A 22,908-nucleotide genomic window follows, 5' to 3' on the forward strand; every position below is an offset into this window, starting at 1 on the left:
TCTGTGGATACACTACAATGGTGTATCATATATCATTAATAACCGGATAGGCTCAAGACAAAACAAAAACAAGGAGGACTGGCGGCAGTGGATCTATGTGAAACAACCCTTACCTAGTATCACATACTGTGAGATGTGACAAATAACACAATGTATCAGGAGTTGTCATCTAATGAAATGCCATAATGTCTTTGCTGGCTCTCTGCCACAGTAAGTGAATTAGTCCCACTCCTCTGCCCTTTCCCATAGCCCAATCTTTTTTCTTCAGTCAATGTTCCAATTCCCTTTTGAAAATCTTAATTATTTACACCGCTACTAAGTACATACATAATAACTACATCTACATTGGTTAGGCATAATGACTATGACCTTAGGGAGCTGGTACTGATACATCTGCCCTCTCTGAATGGAAGAGAACTCCTTGACTCCATCCACAGACAGCATTTAACATCAGAAGAATGAGTGGAACCAATGTAATATGAACATTAACCCCTTCAGAATCATTACCATAATACAATAGATATGATGGGCTGAATGGTCTCCTCCTGTGCTAAAACCATTCCATCACTCATCATCTCCAAGCCCAATTACTGCAGTCCTCCGAAACATGCTTTTTATGCCCGTCTTCTCTGTGCCGAGACATTGTTGGTACAGCTATTGGCTGCCTTTGCCCTACATTCTAAAATTCCCTCCCTGAACTTCTCCACCTCCACCTTCCCCTCCCCCTTAATATCCTTCATGTAACCAAATTTTTCACATGCCTTAAGGTGCTTGGTGTCATTTTCTAATTATATATGGAGTCTGCTGCAATAGTGAAGATGAATAAAGCTCAGTCACATATTCCTAGCATGTTTTTGCACTGACTAATGGTGTGGCACTTGCTGAGTTACAGGCATATGCGTTAAACAAAGGTGAGTTCAGTCAATGTGTTGATCAATAACCAGTAAATGATGTCGAGGGAGGAAGGTTGGTAGTTGTGAAATATTCTCTGTTCACCTCCTGCAGGGTGTGACCGGTTTCTGTGGTTTGCAGCTTGCCATACAGAGAAAAATAGTGTGGTCAAGGACTAGCAATGTCCAGTTGGCACGTATGATGTGACAATCATTAAATGGTTTGAAATCCTGACTATTATGAATCCCTACCACCACCACTGTCTGCCAAGTCTTAGCAAAAGAAGGAGTCAGGATTTCAAACTAATTAATGATTTCATACCATAAGTGCCAACAGGTGATATCTGGCCATCCTCCAGTCCTTGACCACACTATTTTGGACCATATGGCAAGCTGCAAACCACACAAACCAAGATTTAGCAGTTTGGAATATCTTCCCCTTGCACCATTCTCTTCTCCATTTAAAGCCACGTTCCACCTCTTTAACCAAACCCCTCCATGCCAGTGTTGATACCAAGTTTTTCAGCTTCTTTGAACATCACCTCAGCTGTTAATTTACACAGCCTGTGATATTGTGTTGATGGAGTCCCTGACTTATAAGTTCCAAGAGGCATGATCTGTCATCAACAGTTCAGAATGTATCAGCTGCTGGACCTCAACTACCATCTCCAGGAGTGACCCCCGAACCACACTCTGCATAAGCTATTTGATGTGGCTTTCAACCAAACTGAGGTCAATGGCAGCCACTATAAAGAGTACTAAACGCTGTGGTTTGTGTGGTTTGCAGCTTGCCATATGGTCCAAAATAGTGTGGTCAAGGACTGGAGGATAGCCAGATATCACCTGTTGGCACTTATGGTATGAAATCATTAATTAGTTTGAAATCCTGACCGACTCCTTCTTTTGCTAAGATTTGGCAGACAGTGGTGGTAGGGATTCATAATTCATTTGTTGTCTCGTATTTCACATTTCCGCAATGCCTTTTCCCACTTCAGGACATCTCAAAAGCTCTTTCCAGCCAATTAAGTAGTTTTACAATCTCAATACTGTTGTAATGTAGGAAATACAAAGCAAGCCCTCACAAACAGCGATAAGTTAAACAGTCAGATGTCTTTGTTAGGGATGTTGGATGAAGGATAATTAAAGTTCTGGTTGTTGAGAACATCCTGCTCTTCTTCAAACAATGCCTTGGATTCTCACCCATATGTTAGAACAAATGGGACTTCGAGATAACGTTTCATCCAAAATTCAGTGCATCCAACAGTGCAATTTTTCCCTCGGTCCAGTCCTTGCAACAGTGCAAGGCTCCATCAGTGCTGATCAGCAATAATGAAATGTTTCCTCTAAACTGACCATCCAGTGGTGCAGCACTTTCTCAGAACTAACCTCCCAACAGTGTAGCACTCCCTCAGTACTGTCTCTGCAACAAAGAAATGGTGTCTCAGTACTACCCTCCAACAGTGCAATACTTCCGCAATGCTCCCTCAGACCTTTACTTCAACAGTATAGCAATCCCTTAATGAAGCCCCTCCCAAAGTTCAGTCCTCATGGTACATTCCCTCAATCCCGCTCCTGGAAGATTGCAACACTCTCTTACACTGTTCCTGCAACATCGGTCTCTCAATACTTTACTCTGATAGGGCACCATTCCCAAGGTACTGGTCAGGGCTGAGGACAAAGGCACATCAGGGCTCAATAACTGGAGTCGGAAACTTTTGGGGTCTGTTGAGCTTGCGTTGGGGGGTGTGGATGGGATAGTTGTGCTTAACTTGTGGGCAGGGTCACTTGGCTCATGCTAGGTATGGGGCCAAGGTTGGAGATCTAAGCCATGAGCAGCACCAGGCCCCATATTTCTGTTTCTGCATTTATCAGAGTTGAGTGGTCCCTCAGCGCTGCCCCTGTAATAGTGCAGCACTCCTTCAATATTGTCACTCCAGCTGGCTGATTACCCTTAATACTGCCCTTGACAGTGCAGAGTTATTCAGGTACTGATGCCCCAAGTGTGTAACACTGTCTTAATTCTGCTCCTCCAATAGTGAAGCAAGCCCTCAAAGCTGACCCTCTGACATTATAGTGATTTCCCCCAGACTGTACTTCGACAGTGCAGTGTTCCCTCAGTACTGCAATGGAAAATCAGCTAAGTACTTTTGCTGTAGCTGCTGGAACTTGAATAGACAACCTTCTAACTCAGCAGCTAGATGGCTACCAACTGAACTGATAACGCTGCAGTCCTGAGATCTTGACAGTCAGTGGGCTCTCTCTATAGCTTGGAGGAATAGCTTTCCCTTTTTATTCTTCTCTGGCACTGAGGCCTTTGTTCTGGAGGATAAACCCCATGCCCACATCTCTTGCATTCTATCTCCACTGCAGCCTCCCTGTGTATCCTCTATCTTCCTGTCACCTCATTCTGCTCTCTCTCAATATTCCTGCAGCACTATTACCAATCACTGCGCTAGTTAATAGGTTACCAGAGATGGGATAGAAGAAGGGGAAATGGTTGTATTATGAGCAGTCTTAGCAACTCATTGATCAGACATTGACATGTTAATCACAATTTCAAATTGCAGACAATGCAAGTCCAACATTTCTCTGCTTAATATGGTCAGGAATGAGATTGGGGATGTGTGTGTTAAAACGTTACTACATTGTGTACCTACAGCACAGCTGTCAGCCACACCTTGTAGTGGTCTGGCTTTCCAAGGGTTGGGTGCGGAACAATGAAAACCACGAAGATATGAGGGGATCTCCAAGCATTCAATCACCTGGTATAGAACTGACACTCAAAGCTTGTGACTCAGAGATACTGGTTATCCACTGGTTCAAAGAGAAAGTTAACTAATTTTACTGTAGGTAGAAGTTACTAACACTGATTACTTGATTTATTGCTATCACCATTATAATCCAGCATGATATCTTGAATATTTTTCAATAAATCAGGAAGCAACTTCGAGTCTGATGGAGGGTCCTTTTTCAGCTTCTGATGAAGGGTCTAGGCCTGAGACATCAGCTTTCCTGCTCCTAAGATGCTACTTGGCCTGCTGTGTTCATCCAGTTCTACACCTTGTTATCCCTTGAGTCTGATGGAATTTAGTTGCCAAAAACGTTCATCTCCTCCTCCTCCTTTTGTTTCACCATGGACAGACTTGACTTCAGCTGTTCTCAACTTAAATTCAGAAATTTACTACTGATACATCTCTCTTTTCTCTTTCAAAAGCCAGTTTTCAAGGCCTTATGGTTTGGAATTTCTTCCCTTTGCACCTCTCTCGCTTCTTCCTTTAAAGCCATATTCCACCTCTTTAACCAAACCCCTCCATGCCATTGTTGATGCCAAGTTTTTCAGCTTCTTAGAATATCATCTCAGCTGTTAATTTACACCACCTTGTGGCATTGTGTTGATGGAGTCCCTGACTTGAGTTGGAAGAGACATAATTTCTCACCAATTGTTCAGAATGCATCTGCTGCTAGACTTCAACTGCTATGTCCAGGATTGACTCCTGAGCTGCACATAGGATAAGCTACTTGATGTGGTTTTCAACCAAACTGAGGTCGCTGCAGTCACTGCACAGGATACTTACCACCGTATGATCCCAGTGCCCCTCATCAGCCCCAGTCATAAACTACTTGATTGTCAAATACATTGATTGCTAATTTGGTTTCTTTGTTTCAGATCAGAACACAGCATCTGATTAAGAGAATAAAGAACATCCTCTTCTGTTTCTGGTTGCAGAATGACCTCTACAGATCGGTGGTTTGGATCTGTCCAGATCATGCAGGCAGCTGAGGAACATCCACACATTTATCATTGCAATGGTAGTTATTCTTACATTGCACTAAGGAATGGTTTGTGTAGCATCTCTAGTGTGATTTAGGTGGGTTGTTAAGGATGCTAATATCTCAGTATTCTCGGCCTCCAAAGCATATTATCCGTGTGCATATATTCTATACAGATGTAATCTGCACAATTTAAAGGCTTTTGGGTGAATAATTGATATCTCCTCCTCCCCAACAGATGCATGTGCAGAATGACATGGAGATAACAGACTGGCAAAAGGAGAATGCTCTCAGCCGAAAGACAAACTCAATGGAATGGGGTCCACGACTACTATCAATGATTTAAAAGAAAACAAAAAACTTTGGATGCTGGAAATCAAGTGATTATTGCAAAATCCTGTTTGATTCATTGATGCCCTTTCGGGAAGAAGATTTGCCATTCTTACCTCATCTGGCTTACGTAAGATTCCAAACTCATAGCAATGTGGTCAGTACTTAAGTGCTCCCTGAAATGGCCCAACAAACCACACTGTTCCAAATCAATTAGGGATACACTATAAGTAATGGCCTTGCCAGCAGTGGCCACATCCCAGAAAGGGATAAAGAAAAATAATTGTGGTAACTACAACCGTGAAACAGTAATGTTTCAATCAGGTGGTATGCAGTGTAGGGGGAGCTAACCAGGCTGTGCCTGTCCCAGTTTAAACTTGGGAGATTGCACGTTGGGGTTAACTAACTCCTCAATCAAACTGGTGACTGAACAGAGATAGTAAGAACTACTGATGCTGGAGTCATAGATAACACAGTGTGGAGGTGGAGGAACAAAGCGGGCTAAGCAGCATCGGAGGAGCAGGAAAGTTGATGTTTTGGGCCAGGACCCTTCTTCAGCTTTCCTACTCCTCTGATGCTGCCACACCTGCTATAATCCTCCAGCTCCACGCTGTTTCATTGGTGACTGAATAGGCCTTGCAGCAGTCAGATATCTAACCTGAGCACTTCTTCCTCCTATAATAGTAATGCTGGCCTGTAAATTTGAATTTAGTAGGAGATACATGGCAGTGCTCACACTGAACATGTTACATTCGCGCTGTTTCAGAAAGTTCACAAACATTAAAAATTTACCTCCAGCCAAGTGTTTGTTACCCAGGAATAGTTGATTGCAGTGGCCAGTGTCAGTTCAGATAACCCCGGGTGCGTTTATCTCTACTGAGTTAATGTAGTTCGTTACAATTGGATTGGGCTAATTCAGTTAACCTGGATTAATTCTTGTAGCCCAGGTTACCAAAACCAGAGCAGTAATTTAGTTATTGCAGATGAGTTTGTTTGGTCTTGGTTAAAACAGCTTGAATTGAGCTTGAATGCAGAGTTCAATGCAGTTTTTGTTCAGTTAGCCTGGATTTGTTGTATTAATCCAGAATAAAGTTATTAGCCAAGGTTAATCAATCAGGATTAAAACCAGAATTTTCCACAATGCTACCAGACCTGCTGAGCTTTTCCAGCAATTTTTATTTTTGTTTCTGATTCCAGCACCCACAGTTTTTTTCCCCTGATTTTATTTAGCTCATCGGGATGATTTTAGTCTGCCAAATTTGGTACAAACTAACCAGATTGGTTAAATAATTATCCCGGATTAGTTAATATAGGCTAATTTAGTTAGCTAGGGTTGTTTTAAATGAAACGGGTTACTTAAAGCTAGCTACTGAATTTAACCCGGATTAGTTTAGTTTGCTAGGGTGCGCTAACCTGGACCATGTGATGACATTTCCCCCCCGGGCAAGAACCCGGAAGTTGAGTTTGGCGAGAATTACAAACATTCTGGGGTAAATTCGAGGAGGGCGGCAGAAACACCACCTTGTAAAAGGATCAAATCCAAATTCTCTGTTCTGAAGTTTCTAGAAAGAGTGAAGAAGAGACACAGAAAGACCCCAGCCCGCAGCGTGCCTTGGGTAAGCGACTTTCCCCCCGCCCCGCGACCCGTTTACCTTTCCTAGCGTCTGTCTAAATCTCCACTTTACCGTGGGTTTGCTGCAAGTCATTGGAGAAAATCATCTCTCACCGTAATTACCCAAGGGAAACCGGTCAAAGAACTCATTGGCTTGTCTTGACTTCATATTCAGCATATCTAGAGGGACGGGTTACAGGAAGTTGCTCTCTCAGTCCACCAGTGTGTCCTATCTGAGTCAGCCAGTGATTCCCATAATCTCAGATTGCATCGTGGCCACACTTCTCGGTCTGCCAGTGTCTCCCCGAGTTTCCATCTGCCAATTATTTTCTGAGCCCGAATTTACCAGTGTGACCCTATCTGTCAGTGTCTCACTCTGCCAGTGTGTCAGTGTCTCAGTCTACTATTGTGTTTTTGAATCTCATTCTGTTAGTGTGCCCTTGTCTCTCAGTCTGCCAAGCCATCCACATCAGTAAATATGGTATCTCTGTCAACCAATGCATTCCTGTCTCTCTGTACAATATCAGGAAATCGCAAAAGGCATTGTTATAGCCAGAGCTGTGGGCACTGTCAATATTCTAACAAGAGTACTAAGCACTTGTGTTTTGTCATTAGCTGTTCCAGTGCAGCTGCTACACTGACAGTGTGGAAAATTGTCCAGTTATGTCTTGTGCGCTAAGAGCAAGACAAACCAACTCGGCCAATTACAACACCTGATGCCCACCCTACCCCCAATTGCCCATCAATCTCCTCTTGATTGTTGATAAATTGGTGGAATGTGTCATCAGTTGTCATTGTTATCAGCACAGAAAATGAACAGAGCATTAGATAGAGTTATTTGAAACTGTTAAACATTGCATAAATGAGTTTTTTGCTTCTGTCTTTACGAAAGAAACGAACTTTGTAGTGAATGAAACCTTTGAAGAGCAGGTGTGCATGCTGGAATGGATAGAGATAGAGGAAGCTGATGTGCTGAAAATTTTGTCAAACATTAAGATTGACAAGTCGCCAGGCCCGGACCAGATTTGTCCTCGGCTGCTTTGGGAAGCAAGAAATGCAATTGCTTCGCCACTTGCGAAGATCTTTGCATCCTCGCTCTCCACTGGAGTCGTACCTGAGGACTGGAGAGAGGCAAATGTAATTCCTCTCTTCAAGAAAGGAAATAGGGAAATCCCCGGCAATTATAAACCGGTAAGTCTCACGTCTGTCGTCTGCAAGGTGTTAGAAAGGATTCTGAGGGATAAGATTTATGACCATCTGGAAGAGCATGGCTTGATCAAATACAGTCAACACGGCTTTGTGAGGGGTAGGTCATGCCTTACAAACCTTATCGAGTTTTTTGAGGATGTGACTAGAAAAGTTGATGAGGGTCGAGCTGTGGATGTGGTGTATATGGACTTCAGTAAGGCATTTGATAAGGTTCCCCATGGTAGGCTCATTCAGAAGGTCAGGAGGAATGGGATACAGGGGAACTTAGCTGCTTGGATACAGAATTGGCTGGCCAACAGAAGACAGCGAGTGGTAGTAGAAGGAAAATATTCTGCCTGGAAGTCAGTGGTGAGTGGGGTTCCACAGGGCTCTGTCCTTGGGCCTCTACTGTTTGTAATTTTTATTAATGACTTGGATGAGGGGATTGAAGGATGGGTCAGCAAGTTTGCAGACGACACAAAGGTCGGAGGTGTCGTTGACAGTGTAGAGGGCTGTTGTAGGCTGTAGCGGGACATTGACAGGATGCAGAGATGGGCTGAGAGGTGGCAGATGGAGTTCAACCTGGATAAATGCGAGGTGATGCATTTTGGAAGGTCGAATTTGAAAGCTGAGTACAGGATTAAGGATAGGATTCTTGGCAGCGTGGAGGAACAGAGGGATCTTGGTGTGCAGATACATAGATCCCTTAAAATGGCCACCCAAGTGGACAGGGTTGTTAAGAAAGCATATGGTGTTTTGGCTTTCATTAACAGGGGGATTGAGTTTAAGAGTCGTGAGATCTTGTTGCAGCTCTATAAAACTTTGGTTAGACCGCACTTGGAATACTGCGTCCAGTTCTGGGCACCCTATTATAGGAAAGATGTGGATGCTTTGGAGAGGGTTCAGAGGAGGTTTACCAGGATGCTGCCTGGACTGGAGGGCTTATCTTATGAAGAGAGGTTGACTGAGCTCGGTCTCTTTTCATTGGAGAAAAGGAGGAGGAGAGGGGACCTAATTGAGGTATACAAGATAATGAGAGGCATAGATAGAGTTGATAGCCAGAGACTATTTCCCAGGGCAGAAATGGCTAGCACGAGGGGTCATAGTTTTAAGCTGGTTGGTGGAAAGTATAGAGGGGATGTCAGAGGCAGGTTCTTTACGCAGAGAGTTGTGAGAGCATGGAATGCGTTGCCAGCAGCAGTTGTGGAAGCAAGGTCATTGGGGTCATTTAAGAGACTGCTGGACATGTATATGGTCACAGAAATTTGAGGGTGCATACATGAGGATCAATGGTCGGCACAACATTGTGGGCTAAAGGGCCTGTTCTGTGCTGTAATGTTCTATGTTCTATGTTCTATGTAAATTTTAAAGAAAGAGGTTGAAGATTCAGTAGCCACGTGGCACAAGTTCAAGGTGACTAACAAAAGAACACAGTGAAAAGTTATTTTGCAATAACTGATTTGGGTTTGGAATGAATAGTCTTGGGCTGCTTTAAACAGAATCAATATTTTTTGCACAAGTGAACTGCAGAATTACTTGGAGCAAAGATTGAGGATGCTTGTTAAGGAACAGGGAATAGGAATAACTGGATTGTTTGTCAGGAACTGTCATGAACTTGATGAGCTAAATGGCTGTGCAATCATTTTCAATTTCATAAAATCACTACAATGTGGAAACAGGGCATTTGGCCTAACACATGCACACTGCTTCTCTGAAGCGTCCCACTCAGACCCATGTTCCTACCCTAAGAACCTGCATCTCCCATGGCTAACATACTTAATCTACACAGCCCTGAACACCAATAAACCAGCACAGCTTTGGACTGTGGGAGGAAATCGGAGCACCTGGTGGAAACCCACACTGATGTAGGGAGAACATGCAAATTGCACACAGACAACGCCAGAGGGTGGAATTGAACCCAGGTCCCTGGTGCTGTGAGGCAGTAGTGCTAACCACTGAGACACTGTGCTGCCCAATGATTCAATGACAGTGCTTTCAGATACCACATCCTCACCAATAACCCTCTCACCAATGTTTCGTTAGGTTTCCGCCAGGGCATTTGGCTTCTGTTCACATTGCAGCTTTGTTCCAAACACTGATGAGGGCTGAATTCAAAAGGTAAGTTGAGAATGACTGCTCCTGACATTAACGCAGCATATGACCAAGCATTACATCAAGGACCCCTTCCTAAAAAGCATTTAATGAGCACGCTCCATTAGTTGGAGTCCTGCCTAGCACACAGAAGTACTGTTGTATTTGTTGGAGCCAATCGTCTTTGTTCTCAAACATCACTGAGGAAGGTCCTTGCTGGACCCGTTCCTAGGCCTACACTACAGGGTAGATATTTTCTATTCAACCTGTTCACACATAAAGGGGAGATGATGGCCTAATGGTATTATCGCTGAACTGTTAATTCGGAGACCCTGGTAATGTTTTCAGGACCTGATGGCAGATGGTGGAATTTGAATTCAAAAAAATCTGTAACTAAAAGTCTAATGATGACCTTGAAACTATTGTCAAATATTGGGGAAAAACCTATCTAGTTCACTAATGTCCTTGAGGGAGGAAAATTGCCATCTTTACCTGGACCAGACTGCATGTGACTGCAGACTGATAGCAATGCAGTTGACTCTTAACTGTCCCTAATGGGCAATTAGGGATGGGCACTAATGTTGATCTAGTCAGCCGTGCCCTGTTCCTGAGAATGAATTTTAAAACAAGAATTATTTCACACTTGGAGCAGGTAGGGCTTGAACTTGGGCCTCCTGGCTCACAGCTACCACAAGCCCCTTGTAAGAGTCCTTGGCCAAAACATCATCTGCTGTTTCATTGACATTCCCTCCATCATAAGATCAAGCATAGAGATGGTCACAAATGAGTGATATTCAGTACCATTTGTAACTCCTCAGAAACAATGAGGGCCCACTTACAACATTACCTGGACAAGATTCTGGCTTAGACTGATAAATAGCAAATAATCTTTCTCTTACAAGTGTAAGATTTCAAATGACAGAGAATCTGTACTCTTCCTGTCTTTACTTTCTGGCCATTGGTGTTCAATTGCTTTAACACCAGGTGGTCTGATCAGCAAGTTTGCAGATGACACTAAGATTGGTGGAGTAGCAGATAGTGAAGGGGACTGTCAGAGATCACAGCGGAACATAGATATGCTGGAGAGTTGGGCAGATAAATGGCAGATGGAGTTCAATCCGGGCAAATGTGACGTGATGCATTTTGGAAGATCAAATTCAAGGGCGAACACTACAGTAAATAGAAAAGTCTGAGGGAAAATTGATGAACAGAGACCTGGGTGTTCAGGTCAATTGTTCTCTGAAGGTGACAACGCAGGTCAATAGGGTGGTCAAGAAGGCATATGGCATGCTTTCCTTCATTGGACGGGGTATTGAGTACAAGAGTTGGCAGGTCATGTTGCAGTTGTATAGGACTTTGGTTCAGCCACATTTGGAGTACTGTGTACAGTTCTGGTCGCCACATTACCAATAGGATGTGGATGCTTTGGAGACGGTGCAGAGGAGATTCACCAGGATGTTGCCTGGTATGGCGGGTGCTAGCTATGAAGAGAGGTTGAGTAGATTAGGATTATTTTCATTAGAAAGATGGAGATTGAGGGGGGACCTGACTGAAGTCTACAAAATCATGAGGGGTATAGACAGGGTGGATAGCAAGAAGCTTTTTCCCAGAGTGCGGGACTCAATTACTAGGGGTCATGAGTTCAAAGTGAGAGGAGGAATGTTTAAGGGAGATATGCGTGGAAAGTTCTTTACACAGAGGGTGGTGGGTGCCTGGAACGCATTGCCAGCGGAGGTGGTAGACGCAGACACATTAGCATCTTAAAAGATGCATTTGGACAGGTACATGGATGGGCAGGGAGCAAATGGACACAGACCCTTAGAAAATAGATGACAGGTTAGACATAGGCTCTCGACTGGCGCAGGCTTGGAGGGCCGAAGGGCCAGTTCCTGTGCTGTAATTTTCTTTGTTCTTAACACTGCTGAATCAACATCCAGGGGTTCCCAATGACAAGAAACTGAACTGGACCAGCCATATAAACCATATGGCTTTGAGAGCAATTCAGAGGCTGGGAAGTCTGCAGTGAATGACTCACCTCCTGACCACCTAAAGCTTCTCCACATCTGTGGGTGCACCAAGACAGCACATTATCAGCAGGTCAAGAATGTGGTTCATGACCACATGCTAGGGAAGTTATTTGTTTATTTAGCATGCATATTATCATGGAACCACGAAATAACCTTGCCAATGGCAAGATGGAATTTTTAAAGCCAGCCTTCACTTTAGTCAGAGGACACTCCTTGACAATGTGAGTTCTTATTTGGCCTGCATCGTAGAAGTGATCTTGATGGTCTTGGTTGGTTGGTGCTGGCTTAATTTCATTTCTAATTCTTGGAAACACTGGTGTAATTTCAGGCATTTCAATGTGATTGGGCATGATACCAATGTGCAACTTGTGTTACTATTTAGAACACCGTCGGGAAGCAATTCTTCACAAAGTTGGGGGTTAAATTCTGGAATTCTCACCCTCAAAAAAGCTGTTGAGGCAGAAGTTCAATTGAACACTTTAGAATGGAGATTAGCTGACTTTTGTATTTATTTTCAAACTTTAATGAGATGTGGGCATTGCTGACAAGGCCAGCATTTGTTGTTAGTCCCTAAAAGCCATTGAACTAATTGGTTTATTGAACCATTTGGTAGAAATAGTTAAAAGGCAACGTCATTCTTCTGAGCCAATAGAATAGACCAGGCAAGGACAGCAGATTTTGTTCCCGAAAGTACATGAATGAAATTGATGACTTAGTCAATGATAATTATCATAGTCTCCACAATGACACCAGCTTTCAATTCCAGATATTATTCATTGAATTTAAATTCCACCAACTGCCATGGTGGGGTTTGAACCAGTGCCCAAAGAGTATGAGCCTGAGCTTCTGGATTACTCATCAAATTACACTACCATTACATCTGCTCCCTTTAAGACAAGGTATTAATAGATATAGAACCAAGGTGAGTAGAGGGAGGTAAGATTCAGATTAACCATGATTTGATTGATGAACAGAACAGGTTTGAGGGGCTGAATTGCCACCTCTTGTTCCTCTTTTTCCATTGAACAGCAGAATTTGCTTCTGCAAACTATCATAATTCCATTTTGCTTCCGTAATAAACAATAATTCAGGTTGAAATTAACAGTCACTTGGACAAATGTGAACTAATGCAGCAGCATGGATTTGATGAGGGCAAATAAATTATTCGAGTTACTTCATGACGTAACACAATGGGTAAATAAGATAATGCAACACATAGATAACTAGGTTGTCAATAAAGCTAAAGATCATGGATTAAAAGGGATAGTCGCGTTCACCCTGTTAAGCTCTTTAAGAATCCTTTATGTTTCAATGAGATCACTTCTCATTCTTCTAAACTCCAGTGAGTAGAGTCCCAACCTGTTGAGCCTTTGCCCATGAGACAGTCCTCCAAACTAGGGATTATCCTAGTGAACTTTCTTCGAATTGCCTCGAATGAACTAACATCTTTCCTTTAAATAACAGGACCAATATGCCCACAGTGCTCCAGATGTGGTTTCACCAGTGTCTTATACAATTATAGTAAAACTTCCCCACTCTTATAGACAAACCACCTTAAAATAAAGAGCCAACATTCCATTAGCCTTCCTAATTACCTGGTGTGCCTGTGTGATAGCTTTCTGTGTTTTGTGCACAGGGACGGAAGATTTGAATTATAAACGTAGGCTGGGATTTCTTTCACTGGAACGTAGGAGTTGAGAGGTGACCTTATAGAGTTTATAAAATTATGAAGGTTATAGATAAGGTTATTGGTAGCTGTCTTTTCCCAAGGATGGGGATTTCACGACTAGAGGGCATATCTTTAAGGTGAGGGGAGAAAGATTTTAAAGACATGAGGACCAACTTTTTTTATGCAGAGTGGTTTGTGTGTGGAATGAACTTCCAAAGGAAGTAGTGGATGTGAGCACAGTTACAATGTTTAAAAGACATTTGGATACGTACATGAATAAGTTTGGAGGGATGTGAGTCAGGAGCAGGCAGGTGGGACTAGTTTAGTTTGGCATTATGTTCAACGTTGACTGGTTGGACTGAAGGGTCTGTTTCCATGCTGTATGACTGAGTGAATCTAAGTGCCCCTGAGTTTCTTTAGTGTTGAAGCTTTTTGCAGTGTTTCTCCTTATAAATAATTTTTTTTTGTTCTCTCTTCTAAAATAGACAACTACATATTTTCCCACATTAGACTCTTTTGCCCACTTATTTAACCTATCTATACCTTTTTGTAAACTATTTGACTCTCTCTCAGTCAGCCTTTCCACTTAATTTTGTGTTGTCTGCAAATTTGGCTCCACAACATTCACTTCTTTCTTCCTTCAAATTCATTAACAAATCTTGTTTAAAACGATTGTGGTCCCAGCACTGATCTCTGTGGAACCCTATTAGTCACAGGTTATCAAACTGAAAAACAACCTTTTCCTCACTTGCTGTTTCCTGCCCATTGGCCAACTGTCTGTCTATGCAAACAACACTGTGAGTTCTTATGATTTAACCTTTTGTGAGGTACCTTGTAGAATGTCTTCTGGAAGTCCAAATACCACCCATCTACTGGTTTCCCTCTATCCACTCTGTGAGACTTCCTAGTAGATCTCTCCTAAATTAGTCAGATACAATTTCTCTGCCATGAGGCCCCACTTAGTCTCCATGTTTAGATTATGATTTTCTGAGTGTTCTGCTATTGTTTGCTTATTAATTGATTCCAACACTTTTCCAACAACAAATGTTAGGCTAATTGGTGTCTCGCTACCTGCTTTTGCCTCCTTCCATTTTTGAATAGGGGTGTTACATTGACAGTTTTCCAATCCTCTGGCAGTTCTCCAGAATCCAAGAATTTTTGGAAAATTAAAACCAGTGTATCCACTATCTCAGTAGCTACTTTTCTTTGGCATTCTTGAAGCAAGCCATCAGGGCTAGCGGACCTATCTGCCTTCAATTCTTTTAGCTTGTCTAATACTTCTTGTGAAGTATCTTCTTCCACTGCAAGACTGATGCAGAATATCTGCTTATCTCCTGTACCATTTTCTGCCTTTCCAGTAAACATCTCCCCAGATTATGTAAGGGATCTATGTTCACTTTGACATGTTGCTTTCTTCTGCTATGTTTAAAGAAGCTCTTACTGTCAGTTTTTATATTCTTGCTGTTTTGCTGTCACAGTAAGGACTGAGGCTCCCCAGGGTTTGTGCCGAGATCCCTGTTTCCTTAATATAATCATGCAGACTTGGGTGTACAGGACACAATTTCAAAATTTATGGATGACACAAAACCTGCAAGTATTGTCAGAGACAACAAGGTGTAGAGCTGGGCAGCATCAGAGGAGCAGGAAAGCTGACTGTTTGGGTGTGGACTCTTCTTCAGAAATGTAGCTCTACACTTTGTTATCTCATTCTCCAGCATCAGCAGTTCCTACTATCTCTGCAAGTATATCTGAGAACGATAGTGATAGGCTACAATAGGGCATCAGTGGTGGAATGGGTAGATTAGTACAAATAAATGTAACACGTAATGTGAATAATTAACTTTTTGAAAGAAAAATGAGCAGACAATACAAAATGTATGGTTAAATTTAAAAGAACTTGAGGAGTAGAAGGATCTGGGTATATGCTTACACATCAGGACACATTGAAAAGTTGTTAATAAAGGACACAATCCTGGGTTGAATAATTGGGAGCATTGTGAAAAAAAATCAAAGAAATTGTGTTTAACATGTATAGAGCACTAATATGGCCTCAACTGAAGTCCAGTATTCACTTCTTGGCATTTGATTTTTAGGAAGGATCCATTGGCAAGGGTGAAGATAAGATTCACCTGAATGGCTTTGGGATTGAGGAACTTGAGTCCTGTGGAGATTAGTGAAGATGGGACTGTTTCTCATTGAGAAGAAGTGTTTGAGAGGAAATTTGATTGAAGTATTCAGATTCATGATGGGTTTCAACAGAAGAACACAGAATATTCCCATGGGGCTTGGGCAGAAATGTTGAGAACCAAAGCATACCATTTAAGTGATTAGCAAAAGGAAGCAACATATATGCAACATATAGTTCAGATTTGATATGTGCTGTTTGACAGCATGGTGGAGGTAGATTCAAATGTCATTGTCACAGAAATTGACAAATATTTGCAGATTTAATGGGGAGATGATGGGGAAGTGAGATTTGGTGACTTGCTGTTGGATACAACTGGTTGAATGAGCTCCTGCACTATAGGTAGGGGTAGAGGTTAGATAGACCTTAGGTTTAGGCTACAAGATTGGCACAACATCGTGGGCCAAAGGGCCTGTACTCTGCTGTACTGTTTTATGTTCTGTAACAGTTCTGTTATTCCAGAGAGTTTCCTTGAATCTTGTTCTGTTTACACTGGTAGTGCAACAGAGTTCTTGGTGCATATATTGTGTTCAAGGGTGCAGGCTCACATCTCAAATCTATTGGTACTACGTTCCTTGTCTTGCTGATCACAACTTAGTATTATTACACTAATCCTTTGACTGAACTGTGCAGAGATGGTGGCCATAAGGTGTGAGCTTGTATTCCTACATGCATTTGTCAGTGATATTCTTGCCACCAACACAGAAGATTGTGAATCACCATAACAGAGACCTGAAAATCTGATATAGGCTGACAAGCTCCACTTAAGGCATGCTGCTGTGTTGGACGGTCAGTATTGGTGGAACACTACATTGTCAGAGTCAATAATTGCATTGTCACTGTTTTGTTCTCTGTCACGTTTTCCTTTCCTCCTATTTTGGCTGTATTTATCATCTTGCTTTTCTCTTGCATGGTAGGTAGTATTCGGGCTGAGCCTGTCCAGTCTATAATGGCAATATCCTTTTTCTCTCTCTCCTTTTTCATCTTTTTTTTTCTTTCTTTCTCTTTTTCCTTTTCTTTTCATTTTCTTCATCTTCCTAACATTATGGGGAGGCCGAAACAACCTGTCACGAGTGACTCCTGGGTCATAGGTCTGATGCATGGTCTCCTGTCATGGTGGCGGGGCATCGACAGCAGTGATGGCGGAGTGGGAACTCCTGGCTTCACAGACCTGATGCTTGGACTCCTGGAATTGGTGGGATGGCGGAACATGAACTCCTGGCACAGCAGTGGAGCACTGGCTGCAGCAATGGCAGAGTGGGAACTCCTGGCTTCGCAAGGCACGATTTGTGGTCTCCTGGAATCGGCGGTAGCGCAATAGAGCAGGTTGCAGAGGAGAACACTTGGTGCCTGTATTGTGTTCATGGGTGCAGGCTGTCGTCACTAAAAACTATTAGCACTACGTTCCCTGTCTTGCTGACCACAACATACTGTTATTACCCTACTCTTGCAATTGAATTGTGGTGTCAGTGTCTGGCGTGGGGTTTTCTGGCTTTGGTAGGCCCGGAGAGGGGATCTTAGAGAAGCACTGGAGCCGGGTTTGGGATCCCAGCCAATTAAAAATGAACTGTGTTTAAATATTTTCTTTTGTATCTCAAAATGGCACCGGATTGTGGTGACAGGACACTTTTCACTGTATCTTTCTCGATATATGTGACAGTAAATCAGTTATTCAAGTTTTTCATCTTGCCCCTTTAATATAGTGCTTCATTTCTTAATTTTGTAACACTATATTCTGCATTTTGTTCTATCACCCTGATGTACTTACTTAAGGTATGATTTGCCTGGATGTACACAAAACAATAGTTTTTGCTATATCTCAGTCCATGTAACAAAAATAAATCAAATCGAATAATTTACGTCTCTCTACCCTGTGTCACTCCACATATTTGAGAAAAATTTCCTTCACTTAACCTTCCCTGTCTCTGCCACTCCTTGTTGCTCTACCTATCACTCTGTCTTAGCCCTTGCTGCACCATCTCTCGCTTGCCCTGTCTGCCATGCTGTCACACTTTCTACCTACCTGTCATCCTCTCTCTGTCTTCTTCTCCTCTGCATGTAGTACAGGTTCTGAGACACCGCTCTCGCTTCACCCATCCTTCTGTGAAGAAGTAGGATTCTGGTTGTTATTGGAGATAGTTGTGTAGTGGACTTCTGTGCAGGCAGTGGTGATTTTAACCCTTTATTGCTGCTTTCTGTCATTCTTCTCTGTACTTACCCCCCAATTCAAACTCCACTGTGAACACAATATGAATGGAATGTGCTATAAACAGAGTAAAAAGTTTCCTTTGTTCAGGATCCATTCCTTTAGATTGAAAATTGTCTGTCATTCTAATACTTAAGAAAGATAGAAAAATATCCAGTGAACGATAACCCAACATCCATCATGGGGAAATTGCTAGATTCTGCAATTACAGTTAAGTTGATTGAACGTTTTGAAAATTTTCAACTGCACAGAGAAGCCCAACATGGATTTGCACAAGAGTCTGGAAAATAATCAAAAATATGAATTGAATGCTGGCCTGTACGTACCTCAAGGACTAGAAGAAGAGGGAGTCTTGCTTCAGCTATACAAAGGAAAGATACTTTAGCATTGATGGGAATGCAGCATAGATATACCAGAATAGCATGTGCACCCCAAGAATTAAATTTGAGGAAAGATTTGCCAATCACAAGTGTGATGCTGCAGAAGGAGACCATGTGGCCCAGACTAACTGCTTGTACCAGTTTAAGAGTTGGGTTTTGTTTTGCCCAGAATTAAGAACTTTAAGGTGTGATTTGATCAAGGGCTTTGTGGTATTCAGGGAAATAGCTCAGGTAGATTCTGAGAGATTACTTCTGCCAAAGATGGAAGGTCTAGCTTTGGTGGGCATGGTCTAAAGATGGGAATCAGACCTTTCAGAGGAGAAATGAGGAAACACCTCTTTACGCAGATGGTGATGGAAGTTTGGGATTCTTAGATGTGCAAATGGAAATTATACATTTGTTAAAATTTGAAGATAAAATTGTTCATATAAGTTAAGTCTGAGATTGACAGTTTTTTTTATTTATCAGAAATTGTCAGGGGCACAGACCAAAATGAGATGTGATCTCTGTGATTGGTAGGTCATGTTCAAGGTGATGAATGTCCTGCTTGTGTTCCGGTTCTTGGATCAGTTTTCTACATGCCTGTTTCTCTCCATACTGTTTCATCCTTTCCATTATTTATCAAGAACTAGGTTGAAAAAATTCAAAGGGATGAACAGAATTCATCCAGAACTGGAGATTTATGAAATCCTAGCTTTGTCTGAAAGACTAGTTTGTTTGTCAGGGATGTTGAGTTGTTGATAGGCCCTAACTCTTTTGTCACTGAATCCACCTGTGCACTTGGTGTGACAAAGTTGCCCTCTGCTTTGAACATCCTGTCAGAAATTCTCCCAATGTCTTCAGAAAGATTTATTTGAGGCAAAGATTCATCGTAAACAGCCTTTTTTTTTGTTCTACATATTCATACCTGCTTGAGCTTTATTGACGACGGTCTTAAAGCATTCCTCTTTACTAATGGTGACTGCAGTGATGGACCTGTCATCAACCCACGCAAACCAAACAAAATTTACAGAGAGCAAAGAGGAAACATCACTGCATGAAACAGCACTATAGAGCATTTCAGTGATTCTTTAATCAGTTTCAATTTCTTTGTTGATCTGAGAGTGTATGTCATCTTATTTGTCAGAGTGTTATGGCTGAGTGAGTCAGTGTTTTCATCGAAGAGTGGTGACTTATTAACTGTTTTGGTTGTTATGGTTTCCTTCCTGTAACTGAACCATCAGTGGTTAGAGAGACTAATTCTCCATCAGGTTAGTTACCATGGACCTCCACTCTAGGTATGTGAACGGTGAAATGTAGATTGCATGTTAGAACTGAAAGTGAAATCTGATGAGCTAAATTACAAGGGCCACAACCAAACTGCAGAAGTTGAAATGAAAGAAACAACTTACATTGATGTAGAATTGTCACAACCATTAGATTTCTTTCAGTGCTTTATATAGAGTCATAGACTCATACAGCACAGAAATAGGCAGTTCGCCTCAAGCGTTCATGCTGGCCAGGTTTCCTATATGAACTAGTCCATTTGCCTGCATTTGGCCTATATCCTCTAAACCTTTCCTATCCATGTACTTGCCTAAACGTCTTTTAATTGTTGTAATTGTATCCCACTCTACTACTTCCTTCTGGCAGCTCGTTCCATATACGCACAGCCCTCTGAAAAAGTTGCTGTCAGATCCCAGCAAAATCTTTTTTTCCTCTCACGTTAAAAATATGCCCCTAGCTTTGGACTCCTTTACTGTGAGGAAAAGATCTTGGCTTTACACCTTATGTCATGACTTTATGAATGACTATAAGGTCAAACCTCAGCCTCCTATACACCAATGGAAAAAGTCCCAACCTATCCAACCTCTCATTATAACTCAAACCTTTCAGTCTTGATGACATCCTTATATATCTTTTTTACACCTTTTCCAGTGTAATGATACTATGACTTCAAGAGGTGCATTTTGTCATCTTCTCTAAATGAAGAGAGGTTGAGATGGAGGTACTGAGTGGTCTGTTCCAAGCTAATCAAGTAAACAGTTGAGGCCTTGGGGTTTTTATTTTAAAAGTTGGAACAGTAGAAGCTGAATGAATTAGTGGAATCAGGCTCCAGGCTCCAAGCTCCAACAGAATGAGAGTTTTAGTTTAGCTTTCAGTAATTGTTGGGGTTTTGAAGTTGGCTCTCTCTCTCTCTCTCTCTCTTCTCCCCCCCCGCCCCCACACACACACTCACATTCACACACTCTCTGAGAATTTTCTTTCTTTGCTATTGCAAAAAGCTTGTGTTTTTTTTCTGCTACAAGAATTGCACATGAGACAATCTGTTTGAATTTTGGTTTGCATAGGTGTGTTTACAGAATGTTACTATATTGGAACTATTGCTGTTTACAGTTAAGTAATCATTATTCTGTTAAGTCTTCCAACAGAGTTAAAGTTATACCAATTCTTTTCTTTATCTGTATTTTAACAGTGGGGTAAGAATAAAGTCAAGTCATGTAACCAATCGAATTACATCTGGAACACTGCACCATTCACTTTTATTTAAATAAGCAAAAAGTTAGGGTGTAGGTTATCTCCTTAATATATTTTGAGGGGGATTTGGTCTGGTCCATAACACTAGTTTAATAACATCCTTGCTATAGCAGAGTGACCAGAATTGTGCACGGTATTCCAACATGTCTTACTGATGTCTTGTACTGTTCTGAAATGACTTACCAACTCCCGCGCTCAATGCTCTGACTGATGAAGGCAAGCATGTGAGACACTTTCTTCACCACCCCTTGTCTATCTGTGACTCCCCTTTCAAAGAACTTGCACTAATGCAGTTCTTCTTGAATTGTAGTCTTCAGCATTAGGTAGGAAAAGCAACAGACAGTCTGCATATGACAAAATCCCTCAAACAATAATGTGATAACCAGATGATTATATTGATTTGAGGGATGACTATTTGCCAGAACATTGGTCCCTGTTCTTCATCAAAATAGTGTCACGGGATCTTTCACATCTACCTGAGCAGAAGTAGGTCCTCGGTTTGAAGTCTCTCAAAAGTGTAGTGCTCTTGTCAGCTTCAATGTTTGTGCTTAAGCCGCAGTGTAGGATTTGTACCTGGAACCTTGTGATACACAGGCAAGTGTGTTACCTGCTCAATCAAGGCTGATACAAAGTTTATGCTTTGGGATTATGTGAAGTAGAAGAGTGCATTTGGACTCAGGAATTAGTTGAATTGTGTACTGTGAGGAAATTACAATGTTGATGACAGTTGCTGGAAAGACGGCAGAGCTAAAACTAACACTTCATTAAAATAGAAGGTATTGTGTAGCTAAGGACAGGTCAGTTGCAGGTCAAATTAAATATGTACCTCTACTCTCAAGTTGCTATCAGAGCCATCATCAATCATGTTGCACAAGCAACAATCCTAAACAGAACAGGGGAAACAATGTTTTGATTGACTGACTGCTAGATTTTAGTATGAAGGATATGAGTGGAACAACCCAGAGCAGTGTATTCCTCGACTCTTCTGCCTGCCCTCTGTCCTCTCTCCTCTAGAGAGAAATAAGTTCTTGCCGTGTAGCCAGTAAACAGGGGTAGATTCACTCATTCAGATTGCACATTCCCTGTTAAAATATTGATGTATTTCTTGGCCCATTTGTTAAAAGTTTCTTTTTATTTTAGATTCAGTAGAGAATCCAAGATGAAAACTCATGGAAAAATGTGTTGTCCTGGTAGTATCACTGAACTAATAAACCAGATGTTCAGCTAATGCTCTCAAGACTTGGTTCAAAACCCACATTTGCAATTGATGGGAGTTGCATTCAATAAAGAAAAATCTACAATTTAAAGGATGAAGTTGAAAGTGAGTCAGTAATGGTGCCTATGAAATTAACATTGTTGTGAAAAAAATTCTGATTATCTTTTGAGGAAGGAAATCTGCCGTCCTTATCTCATTTGGCCTAATGTGACTCTGGATTCTCAAAAATATGATATGATTATCAACAGCCCTCTAAAATGGCCACTCATTCGAAGGTATTTTGGGAGGGTTAACAATGTTCCTAGCAGTGCCCAAATCCCATGTTCCTGAACTTATGCACAGATTGATTAGCTCTGGAACAAAAAGCAGTGGTGGTGCCCTCTGTCACCAGAGAGTGGTTTAAATGTGACACTTGCTATCTCATACAATAACTGAGATGAATCATATTAACCTAGATAAACATATAAGGGTAAAAAGAATAGAAGGATACTCTGAAAAGATGAGTATGAAGAGGGGTGGGAGGAGGCTCATGTGGGGCTCTCATAAATCACCTGAACCAAACGGTGTGTTCCCGTGGTACACATACAATGTGACAATTTTAAAGTTGTTCTCTGCAAGTTCATTGCTGTAAATAATTGATAAGGTTTCTAAAGAGACGACTCCATTGAACTCTGACAGGGAGAAGTAATGAGAGATGGCCTGAGAGAGAGCCAGGGTTACTGGCTATGCTGAAGTGGTAGGGAGGAAGGCTGTCAACAAGGTAGGGTGTCAATTGCTCAATGTGTCACTGGGCAAGTCTGACTCAAGTTAAAGGCTAAAATGAATG

General features: G+C 41.8%; 2 protein-coding genes across 5 annotated transcripts in view; one reads left to right on the forward strand and one right to left on the reverse strand.

The window, feature by feature from the left end:
• Positions 1–6,832, reverse strand: part of plat (plasminogen activator, tissue) — a 47,807-nt gene extending 40,975 nt beyond the window's left edge. For all 3 annotated transcript variants that reach the window (XM_059641047.1, XM_059641046.1, XM_048522838.2), the window contains exon 1: positions 6,718–6,832. The gene's annotated coding sequence lies outside the window, so the exon portion shown is untranslated. The remainder of the gene's footprint in view (positions 1–6,717) is intronic.
• ikbkb (inhibitor of nuclear factor kappa B kinase subunit beta) overlaps positions 6,428–22,908 on the forward strand; it is a 70,741-nt gene continuing 54,260 nt past the window's right edge. Inside the window, exons 1-2 of one of the 2 annotated variants that reach the window (XM_059641045.1) lie at positions 6,428–6,607; positions 9,835–9,909. The gene's annotated coding sequence lies outside the window, so the exon portion shown is untranslated. The remainder of the gene's footprint in view (positions 6,608–9,834; positions 9,910–22,908) is intronic. The other variant, XM_048522835.2, reaches the window with a different exon arrangement.

This window comes from Stegostoma tigrinum, chromosome 40 (genome assembly GCF_030684315.1).
Source record: "Stegostoma tigrinum isolate sSteTig4 chromosome 40, sSteTig4.hap1, whole genome shotgun sequence".
Lineage (NCBI taxonomy): Eukaryota > Metazoa > Chordata > Chondrichthyes > Orectolobiformes > Stegostomatidae > Stegostoma > Stegostoma tigrinum.